Raw genomic sequence first — 12,471 nt, 5'->3', positions numbered from 1 at the left:
TTGGGTATGAGCCCTAGCAACTGACCCTTCAGTAGCTATGCAGATTTGGTGCATAGAAAGAGCAGCCACCATAGCACCCAGGTGGGATGGCATATTGCCAAGGATGCTGGATTGCCCTTGAAATACAGTGACTTGGTTAATGCAGTAATAGCATTCCAGTGTGTTCTAAACAATGCCTAAGACAATTGCCAAAGGAGTCTGGGGTCATCCACCAGAGTTCTCAAGCAATGAAGAATTGGCAAATTGATTATATTGGCCCCATCCCTCAGAGTGAGTGTTCTAAATATGCTTTGGTTTGTATGGATACAAGCTTTCCCCTATTGCTGCATGAACCAGGTTGCCACCATTAGAGCATTAGAGAATTAGAGTACCATGTACAGATACCTCATCAAATAGACAGTGATTGGGACTCATGTTTGAAAGGTCATGATATGCAAGATGGATCAAAGAACATGACACTGAATGGAGGTTCCATCTCCCCTCTAATCCACAAGCAGCAGAGTTAGTAGAAAGGAGAAATACAATATTAAAGCAGCAGATTAAATTATTAACAGGTAAAACCACCTTGGCCAGATGGACTACTGCCCCAGGCTTTAATACATTTGAATGATCAACCAGTAGAGCCTATTGCCTCATATGCCAGACTGGGAACTCCTGCTGAGAACCCAATACCACAAAGATATGTAAGTTGTAGGAAACAGCCATTGCCCCAACTCTCACTGTGGCTCAACATGCTATGCTCCTGGCACCTGCCCACCTCTCCCTTGCAGTGTATTCAATAAACTTCTATCTCCTTTAAGAAAATAAAAACACAAGCACATACACACACACAAAAACCCAAATATGCTATGCTGCTGAGAACACCAAAGCCCCATCACACCAGGGAAAGGCATCATCTACTGGAATTTACAATGGATGTCTCACCAGGATGGCCAGATAGCCACCAAATAAGCCTTCTCTATGCTAGTGAAATCCCTTACTGACTTCTCAGGGCATAATGTGGAAGAGGGGTATGTGTAAGATTGTAAGAGCCAGTCATGAGGGATGGGGTATTGGAAAAGGTCATTGAGAAGACATGACTACCCATTGACCTAAGAGCTGGACACAGTCAACTGGAGCCTCCTCACCCCATTCCCTATCCTTGGAATATAAGTTCTGCCTACCATTTACACAGTGGGAGCCATTTTCAAGGACATAGCCTTGAGAGGATAAGGTATTGTTGAGACCATCTGGACGGAATACATGATTGAACCCAATCAAGGCCTCTATATAAACTTTTAAGATTTGGTAGGCAGGGGCAGAGATCTACTTGTCTTGCTGCTGCCCAAGGCAATCCTTGTAAGTAAGTTCCTTTGCTTATTAAACCTGCCACCTACCAATCTGGAGTGGTCTGCCTCTTTCTTTGGTCTCTTCTGCCTTCCATGCATGGGGCCAGTTTGCAAACAAAACAATTCCACAAAAACTCCCACTGGACTCTCTGCAGGTGTCACAAAGATACTTGACAAAACTGACCTTACATCCGGAAGAAAATATTCACAGACAAGCCAAAGAATTTTCTTTAAAAAATGCTGAGAAATAATTTGCCCTATCAAATATTAAAATGTATTTTAGGGCACCTGGGTGGCTCAGTTGGTTAAGCAACTGCCTTCGGCTCAGGTCATGATCCTGGAGTCCCTGGATCGAGTCCCGCATCGGGCTCCCTGCTCAGCGAGGAGCCTGCTTCTCCCTCTGACCCTCCCCCCTCTCATGTACTCTCTCTCATTCTCGGTCTCTCAAATAAATAAATAAAATCTTTAAAAAAAATAAAAATAAAATAAAAAAATAAAATGTATTTTAACTACAGTGAAATCATAGGAATAAATAGACATACCAAAAAAAAAAAAGAGAATAAAAGGTTCAGAAGAATACCTATGTGTTCTATCTTTATATAGAAATTTATGTATATACAGAAATTTAGTACGTGATAATGATGGCACTTCAAATCCATGGGAAATGAATGCATCAATCAATAAATAATGGCAGAAGAATTAGAAAATGATTTGATTTGAAGGGGAAAAAGCTTATGTTTTTAATATAGGCAGAGTAGGAGAAGAAAATACAGATTATTTATATAATTTGAAAGGGAGGCAATACTAAATATGGCACCCAAAATAGAATGAGATTTGATAGATCTATGTAAAAATTATAAACGTACATGGAAAACAACACCATAAAGTTAAATGGCAAGTGAAAAAGTAGGAAAAATATTTGCAATAAGGACAGGGAAAAATAGATCTTTAATATTTGGAGAAATATTACAAATGAATAAAAGGAAAAAAATATTCCAATGAAGGGATATAATTGAGAAATTCTCAAAGGGAAAACATAAATATAACCTTATTAATAACCAGAGAAATGCCTATTTTAATAATGAAAAACCATTTTCCACCTATCAAGATAGCAAAGATTTAAAAGAATAATAATAGCCAGGGCATGGAGGGAAATCTTATACTCATACTCTTATACAGTATAAGTAGAAGTAAAAATCCTTTTGGATGACAATTTGGAAATATGTGTCAGTTTTTCAACTGTGTAAACCCTTTAACCCACTCATTTCACTTCCAAGAATTTGAAGAAAGGCAACCTACCGAATGAGAGAAGATTTTTGCAAATGACGTATCAGATAAAGGATTAGTATCCAAAATATATAAAGAACTGATACAACTCAATGCCCAAAAACAAATAATCCAATTTAAAAATGGTCAGAAGACATGAACAGACATTTCTCCAAAGAAGACATACAGATGGCCAACAGACACATGAAAAGTCACTCATCATCAACGAAATGCAGATCAAAACTACAATGAGATATCATCTCACACATGACAGAATGGCTAGAATCAAAAACACAAGCAGCAACAAATGTTGGCAAGGATGTGGAGAAAGGGGAACACTCTTGCACTATTGGTGGGCATGCAAATTGGTGCACCGTTGTGGAAAACTGTATGGAAGATCCTCAAAAAATTAAAAATAGAACTACCCTACAATTCAGGAATCATTCGATTGGGTATTTACCCCCAAAATACAAAAACACTAATTCAAAGGGATACCTGCACCCCTATCCTATTGCAGCATTATATACAATAGCCAAACTGTGGAAGAAGTCCAAATGTCCATTGATAGATGAATGGATAAAGAAGATGTGGTATGTATATACAATGGAATATTATTCAGCCATTAAAAATAATGAAATCTCGTCATTTGCAACAATATGGATAGAGCTAGAGAGTATAATGCTAAGCAAAATAAGTCATTCAGAAAAAAAACAAATACCGTGTGGAATTTAAGAAACAAAACAAATGAGGAAATAAAGAAAAAAACAAATCAAGAAACAAACTCTTAACTATAGAGAACTGATGGTTACTATAGGGAAGGTGAGGGATAGGGATTAGAGTATACTTTATCATGATGAAAAAGATAAAATAAAATGATTTACAAAATTTTTTAAAAAGAACTGCTTTTGCTGCAAAAAAAGAATTTGAAGGAAAAAGATTGGACAATGCATAAAGATGTTCATGCTTCATTGTTTATAATGGTGAAAAACTGAAATCAATTTAAACAAACATCAATAGAGAATGGTTCAATAAGTTATGTATGTATGTTGTGGAATACAATGCAGCCATTCAAAATAACATGCATTTATTATCAAGAAAAATGTTCACAAAATATTATCATGAGAAGAGGTTATAAAACAGTGTGGATAATATGACAGCATTTCTGTCAAAAGAAAAAAAATGTGTATCTGTGTATGTAGGAAAAAAGATCTATAAAGATATGCACCTAGCACTATTAGTGATTATCTCTGGAATAATGGCATTACAAAAACTTGCGCTTTTGACTCCATATAATCTTAATATATGGATATTTATTGCAATAAGTACGTATTACTTTTATAAGAAGAAAAACCAAAAAAAGGTATTTCCAGTAGGGAAAAAACACAACTAGCACTCCAGATAAGGAAAATACATGAGAAAAGAATCTAAATGTCAACAAATGACCCAGAGCAGAAAGAAGAATGGAGAGGCATGTGTGTGTCTGTATGTATGTTCATAATAAGAATAGACTGCCTAGAACTGTGTGACATTGTTGTTAAATGAGTATTCTTAAAACAGAAGGGGCACACTTCAAGGAAACTCTAGGTACTATACCATTTCAGGAAACTTTGGGATTGGCATAACAGAGGAGGAGGAAAGCGGGGAAGTGAAGATACTCTAAAAGTCTGATCCTATTTGGATAAGAAGAAGAATGGGAAAAGTAATGTCATGGTAGGAAAAACAGGGCATCTTGATGGGAGAAATATTAAGTACCTTGTTTATAAACTGTAGTAGAGTCATATGTAACAATCAAAGAGAGCAGGGAAAAGAAATATAACCATTGGTGGACTAAAAATGACTGTAGAACTTCCAAATCATTATTTCAACTGACTGAACTAAAGAAAAATACAAATAAACTATAAATTTCTTCTCGTATCTGTGAATTGTACTTCAACATAATACCATGATATGTTTTCATTTTATACTAAACATAGGCAGAGAGGGAAAGAATCTTCTCTTTTATCTTATCCTATAAGATAAATCCACTACTTTAATTGTTTAATTCACTTAATGTCCCAAGGGACGCTTGAAAAGAAAGCTTAATATGAAAATAAAGAACTTAATGACCATTCTCCTTTGTTTAGAATCTTGCCAATCTAGACTCTGAATAATGATGAGGTGAAAAATCTGTAATTTATTTAAGATTTTTTATTTATTTATTTGTCAGAGAGAGAGAGAGCACAAAAAGGGGGAGTGTTAGGCAGAGGGAGAAGCAGCCTCCCTGCTGAGCAAGGAGCCCAATGCGGGACTCAATCCCAGGACCCCGGGATCATGACCTGAGCCAAAGGCAGACGCTTAATTGACTGAGCCACCCAGGTGTCCAGAAAAGTCTATAATTTATAATAACAAAGCCAAAAGGATTATTTTCCTACTTGTAGACTACTTATAATGTTCTATCCTCTTAATTTACTTCCAAGAAACATTTGAGACTAGCACATTTGTCATATAAGTGGGTATGGTAGGCGGAGGGAAAAAAAGCCCCCAAAGATATATTCACTTCCTAACCCCTAGAATCTATGAATGTCACCTTATATGGCAAAAGATATGATGAAGTTAAGGATCTTGAGAAGAGGCTTATCCTGGATTAAACAGGCAGACCCTAAAGGCAATCACATTCATTTACAAAATATAAGCCAAAGGAGTTTTAACAGAAACAGTGAGAGTAAGGGCAAGATAGGAGAGGAACATGCAGCATTATCTACAATAGCCAAATTATGGAAGCAGCCCAAGTGTCCATCAATGGTAAATGGATAAAGAAGATGAGGTACATATATACAATAGAATATTACTCAGCCATAAAAGAGAATGAAATCTTGCCATTTGTAACAACATGGACGGAGCTAGAGAGTGTAATGCTAAGTAAGATAAGTCAGAGAAAGACAAACGCCATATGATTTCACTCATATGTGAATTTAAGAAACAAAATAAATGAACAAGTAAAAAAAGAGACAAACCAAAAAAACAGACCCTTAAGTATAGAGAACAGAGGGTTACCAGAGGGAGTGAGATGGGGGGATGAGTGAAATAGGTGAAGGGTGATTAAGAGCACACTTATCTTTTTTTTTAATTAAAGATTTTATTTATTTATTTGTCAGGGAGAGACAGAGCACAAGCAGGGAGAGAGGCAGGCAGAGGGAGAAGCAGGCTCCCAGCTAAGCAAGGAGCCCAATGTGGGACTGGGCTCATGACCTGAGCCGAAGGCAGATGCTTAACCGACTGAGCCACCCAGGCGTCCCAAGAGCACACTTACCTTAATAAGCACTGAGTAATGTATAGAATTGTTGAATCACTATATTATACACCTGAACATAATATAACTGTATGTTAACTACACTGGAATTTTTTTTTAAAGTGGGGAGGGCGGCGGGGGGAAGAGGAAAGAAGAGGAGAAGAGAGGATGTGGTGTGAAGGAGGCAAAGGCTGGAGAGATGTGGCTACAAACTGAGGAATGCCAGCAAGCCATTAGAAGCTGGGAGAGGCAAGAAACTCATTCTTCCCTAGAGCCTCTGAAAGGAGCACTGCACCTTGATTCAGACTTGTGGCCTCCAGAACCATGAGAGAATACATTTCTGTTGTTTTAAGCCACCCAGTTTGTGATAATTTGTTATAGCAGTTACTGGAGACTAATACAGTGAGCATTTGGGGAATTTCATGTAAACTGTCCACTGACTTCTTTAGACTAACTTACTGTAAAAATAGTGGTCCATAGAACAGGAAGGCCTACTTCAAAATAATTTATTGCTTGGAAAGTTTCAAGAGACCTAAGCAGAACACCAAGCGATTATGAGACCAAGGACAAGAAGGAAAGTGAGCCATCACTAATATAGAGGGTCAAATTAACAGATTAACTAGATGGTTTTCTACAAGAGGGGAACTAATATTTGTTGTGAATTTACTATAGCCAGGTACTATGCAAGGAATAGTCATGCATAATCCAGTGAAGAAACTGGGGCCTAAAATCATGTGGTTACTGCAATGATATAAACTTATTTAGAGTCCTTGCTCTTTCTACTATTTTGTCTGCTTGCACAAAGTTTAGTTTGAAAAGCATCACTTCCCCGAAACATCATTATAGTGACACTATACCCCTCTTCTCTGAGAACCACTCCCAGTCCCCATCTACTTACAGGAGTGAGCACTTTATCTATCCCACAATTTTAACAAGGCTTAGTTTAGTGAGGAGGTATTTGGCAATGGAGAACAGGAAACAGAATAAAGGAGTCATGGAGTCAGAACAAACAGAAAAGAGAAAATAAATACAAATCACTACACTGCAGAGAACTACAATCATTGGGAAGTATGAACTTTCAGAGTCTACAAAAAGGATAGATAAGGATAAAAAGGTAAGTAAGCATAAAGGAGATGAGAGGAATAGTAAGAAAATTTAACTAAGTGAAGGGTAAAAATTAAACACTAAAGTTCCAAAAAGTCATTTCAGCCTCAAATTTTAATAGCTGTAATGACAAATTCTATTACACTAATTTCACCCAAATCCAGTAATAATAGAGAAAGTAATAACAGATAGAATACAAAACAGAAAAAGTGGAGGATTAAAATTCCACAGTTTGAAGGATCTGGGAAAAAAAACAAAAAACGTGCTGTTAAAATTAACATGCACACATTTCTCTGTCCCTTAATTTTTTTCTAAATCTATTCCTACTGTCTGCCTGTATAATTCCCTACCGGAGCTTTGCAGCTGGTCCCCACTGGGACTTAAGCAGACTCCTCTCTGTGTTTCCATTTAAAAATCTTTATTTCAATAGGTGGGCCTAGAGCATCTGCACTTCCAAAATTACCACACAACTGATCCAAAATGATTGAAACAAAATTGGTTTCAAAAATTGCCCTTAGGCTGAAAAGAAGATGAAGGCTAACATTTAAACCTAAAGAAATATTTATCACAATTCTGTGGTCTGTAATAGACTTCTGTGGTTGTAATAGAAATGTTGATAGCTTGTTAATTATAGAAATGCTAGTGAGCATCACTGTTATTCTTTAAAAAAACCTGACAAAAGAGTTCAGATTTTTTTTTTTTTATTTAAAAGAAGCCTTACAGCACCTCAACTCCAATCTCTCCTCCCCAAGAGGCTGGATTCAGTCCCATTTTCCTGTAGTATACAGCGTGATGACTCAGAGAAAGGTCTTCAATTAAACCCAGACTCCAATGTTCCCTCCCCCTCAGAGAAGTCCCAGAGTCACATTTGAGATTCAAGGCCTTTTTAGGACTTGCAAGGACATAAAACTTGACAAGACCCAGAATGGTTTAAATCTCTCTGAGATCCATGAACTAGAGTGCACCAACCTCTGAAAGTCACAGCAACAAGAAACAGCATAAGACCTTACACAGGGCAGCCACCAATAAATATTCATGTGTGATTCAGATCCTCTGTGCTCAAACTCAACTGCAATTATACCATCTTCCTTGGGTAGAAAAAGCAAGGTATATAGTGGATAGAGGTTTGAATTTGTGTTTTAAACCTATCTCTGCCACTAATCATTGTGTAACACGAGTAATCATCTAACCTCTTTGGTCTTCATATTTTATTCATTTGTAAAATAAAGAAGGGCTGAGCAATAACTTTCAACCATTGTTGCATGTCCCACCAATTACTCAAACAATATAAATTCCAACATGATAGAAGCAAAACTCCACCTTTCCCAGAGATATTTCTAAATATATAAGTATTCAGTCACCAAAGTATCATTTATGGTAAATTTTAAGAAGAAATAAAATTACAGTAGGCTCTTAGAAACAGATTTTATTTGTGTGGACTAGGCCTAAGGTGAAATTAATAGAGTACTGATTCCTTTGAAAGTGCTTCAACTCCAGAATAAACAGAATTTTAGCATATTGTGTGTGTCTATGCCTTGTTGATTATTTTGAGATTCTTTGAAGCAGGGTTTCTCAACAGTGGTGCTATTGACGTTTTGTATAGGGGACAGTTCTGTTCATTATAAGATGTTTAGCAGCATCTCTGGCATCCAGCCATCAGATGCTAGTTGTGACAACCCAAAGTATCTTCAGGCATTGCTAAATGTCTCCTTAAAAGGGGAGTAAAATTGTTCTCTATTGAGATTTGCTGCTTTGACAGGTAAGATGTCATGTAAATGTATTTTTGTAATGCAGTATTCTTATTTATTTATATATTATATATGTTATATGTATATATGTAATATGTAATTTATTACATATTATGTATAGTATTAATTTATTACATATTATGTATAATATGTAATAAAATATATATTATATATTTTTATAATGCAATATTTTAAAACTATTTTCTGCTAACCAACTGGATTACCAGGAGAATTTAGGTTTTTATTAGAAGCTAATACCTCTATTTGATTTTACAGTATTGGAAGGAAATTATTATTTACTCATATAATACATGTAATTAATACATATATGTGCCACACATATAATTTAACATAAATACTCTTTGGCTCATCCCAAAGGGCATAAACAAACTTACACTCTTTCACTTCATTAAATTTTAAGGCTTCTATGTATATTTTAGAAAGATACTTTCTTTTTTTTTTTTTTAAAGATTTTATTTATTTGACAGAGAGAGACATAGTGAGAGAGGGAACACAAGCAGGGGGAGTGGGAGAGGGAGACGCAGGCTTCCCACTGAGCAGGGAGCCCAATGCTGGGCTCCATCAGGACCCTGGGATCATGACCTGAGCCGAAGGCAGACACTTAACGACTGAGCCACCAAGGCACCCTAGAAAGATACTTTCATCTTGGATTTGAAAATGGCCAAAAATAATCTGCTGGTGGAAAAAAAAAAAGTTCCAATAGAGAACTACAAATTAATCATTCTTTCAGTCATTCAACTAATGTTTTATTACTGATAATAACGTGTTTATAAGTGATATGCTGGTTACATTTTAAAGCATGAATCCTTCATACAAGAACCCACTGATACATAGCCCTAAGCAAGCTATGCTGTGGTATAGTTAGTCCCATGTAGATTTAGACTTATGCCACAGAAGCAGAAGAGAGAAAAGTGAATTTAAGACCATAATTTAAAAAAGGAGTATGACTTGTAATATACTCTTTGGTTTAAAAACAAATTCTCATTCAAATGCCTAGGATTAACCACAAACTAGAGGTCAAAACAGAGTTGTATAGTCAGCCTAACATTTAAAAATACAAAACAAAACATTACTGCTAATTAATCATTACTTTCAAATGGTACCTTTTCCCACATTTAAGCTTATACAAATTTCCTCCACTTAACAACATAAGCAATTTTGCATCATTTAAAAAATAACTGGTAAATAATTTTGTAAATAACAACAAAAATAATCTCTTAAAATTAGATCAATATTTTAATTGTAATACTTTTTCCCAGTTAATTTTACAGTGCCAAGAAATCTACAAAGTATTTCTCAAATGGTGTTTGTTCTCAGGAATACACAATAAAGAGGCATCTCTGTTCTTTGTTACAAGGTGCATAATGGCAGGGGAAGAATGCATGAAATAGAACAATCTACTTTGGGAGCTAATTAGGACAGTCAGCACTTTAAAACTAGGATATTGAATTAATTCCATAATCTAAAGATTTGGACTACCAAATACATAAACAAACATATATCTATATTTATGCATATGGTATCATCTGAAAGTCAGAATACTAAACTTAAGAATAAATGTTTGAGAGTGTAAAATTTTAATACTGTAAATTCAAAGACAGTAAAATGCTTTTTTAAAGATTTCTAGACCTTTTTTTATGTTATTCTCACTCACCAGCAACACATCGCTTTGAGGCCCAGGAAAGGGAAACCAAGATCTCTCCCCCAAATGTCAAAATGGACTTACACAGGCTAGGCTAGGACCTTATTGTCTACCAGTCTATGACTCTCACATGCAGCACATATGTCTTTATCAAGGAATTCAGATGCACTCAATTACTACATTCTTAAAATCCCTGACTGTGAAATTATGTAGGAAAGAAAACAAAAATATATCATTTATTTTACAGGTGTTTGATTTAGGAAAAGTCAAAGACAAGAGACAAAACAAAACAAGAGATTGGAATCTCGAGGCAAGACTGTATTGACCTTTAAGCAGCACTCTCCATGGGCAAATCATTCAGCAATGTGTAACCAGGGCTCCACATGTCCCTCTACTCTAGAGGAAAATCAGAGAGGGCAAAATGAGGGGGCGACACCAATAAGCTCAAGAAGTCCCACTCTGAAGATTTCTGGTATGAACCTCACAACTTTCTGGGGGGTGGAGGGGCACTTTGCTCTGCTGTTGCCTCACTGAATAATTAAATACAGAATCTGCCCAGGGGCATTGTCTTCTACAGCTTTTTTCGCCATATTTTTCCCAGTAAAGTAAAACTGAGTCTGCAGAGAACAGAATAGACGTCTTTGGATTCCCAAAGAGAATCAAGCATTTGCCTGCCCAAGGCCTCTCAAATCTATTAGCTACACACCAATCACAGAAAGCTGCAAATCAGGCCAAGGGCTGCTGCTAAGCTTTCTAGGTTTCCTGGTCAAACACAAAAGAAAAATAAAGTTGGGGGTGGCAAGTAGGTGGTTGTCCAGAGGGTTGGTGCAAAGTTTCAAAACTAGTAAAAATTTATCCTTCCGTAAAAATTTAAGAAGTCAACCTGAAAGTCCAGCTTTCACCTGGTGCTTTAAGGGTGGGGTGGGGGTCACCGCCTTGCTCTTATTTCTAAGGAACCCAGTGGAGCTTCTCTCATTTCCAGGGATGGGGGGGGGGGGGGGGGGGGGCGGGCATGCATTTCTTCTGTTTGTGAAGGTGATGAATGAATATGTGATCCTAAGTTTCCCAAGGGTGGTTTATTTCCTTTGAGTTAATAAAATTAAACCAAGTCCCTGTGATAGAGAGGATAGGATCTCCTGATAGTAGACCAAGACCTCTAGACACTTCTCAAACCTCCACACGCATCGTGTCCGGACACATCGTCTGGCGGAACTGGGACTCTGCCGCCCCTAACCAGCGCTCTTTTTCCTCGGCTCCAGGCGCTGCCAAGCCAGGATTTTGGTTCCAGTTGCCTGAGAGCTCCAAACACGCAGAAGCCAACGTGCCCTCTCCTCTAATATTTGCAGAACTATTATCCAAGAAATGGGATATTCCCATTTCCTGGATAGGGCACGTAGACTTGGAAAATTAACACGACTTTGCTCACAAAAACTAAGGGTAAGAAGCCAGCTTTCCCGAATTCGCAGCTTTCAAACAGTTTAGCAAAACGGCGGAGAGGCGCAGTCCCGTGAGGTACCCGCAACTTCTCACCTCAGGTGGCTAGGTGCGGGTGTTGGGGTCCTCTCTGGGCTCTGGGGCTGTAGGGTCTCCCAGACTTGGGGCTTCTTCCGCGCAGGAGAACGTGAGGCCGTTCTGCTAGGGGGAGCCGGCAGGGAAGACATACTGAGCAAGGGGATGCTTTCCTTCCCTGGCCAGAGGTGCCTGGAACACAGCCTTCCCAGGTTCCGCTTCACCCCTGCCCGATCCCCATGGCCCGCTGGGTTTTCTACACTGCGTTTTTGGGGCACTTGCATGCGCTGTTTCTCACTAAAAGTTGTTCCTCCAGCGAATTCGGAAATCTCCCCAAAGCTAGAGAAGATTTGTGCTTTGACATTATCCTCACCGCCCTCTCTATTTTGCCCCTGCCTTGTCACATTTCAAAAAAAAGAAAGGGGGAAAAAAAAAAAAGAGCTCTTAAAAAAGAAAGCCTCTCCGCGAAGGCAGCTGGCAATCTCACAGAAATGATGTAAATGGTTGCAGGGCTCCCCCGCCAACCTCAGCTTTTTTATTATTTATTTATTTATTTATTTATTTATTTATTTATTTATTTATTTA

This window comes from Neomonachus schauinslandi, chromosome 9 (genome assembly GCF_002201575.2).
Source record: "Neomonachus schauinslandi chromosome 9, ASM220157v2, whole genome shotgun sequence".
In the NCBI taxonomy this organism is placed as follows: Eukaryota; Metazoa; Chordata; class Mammalia; order Carnivora; family Phocidae; genus Neomonachus; species Neomonachus schauinslandi.
This window is presented reverse-complemented; position numbering follows the sequence as displayed.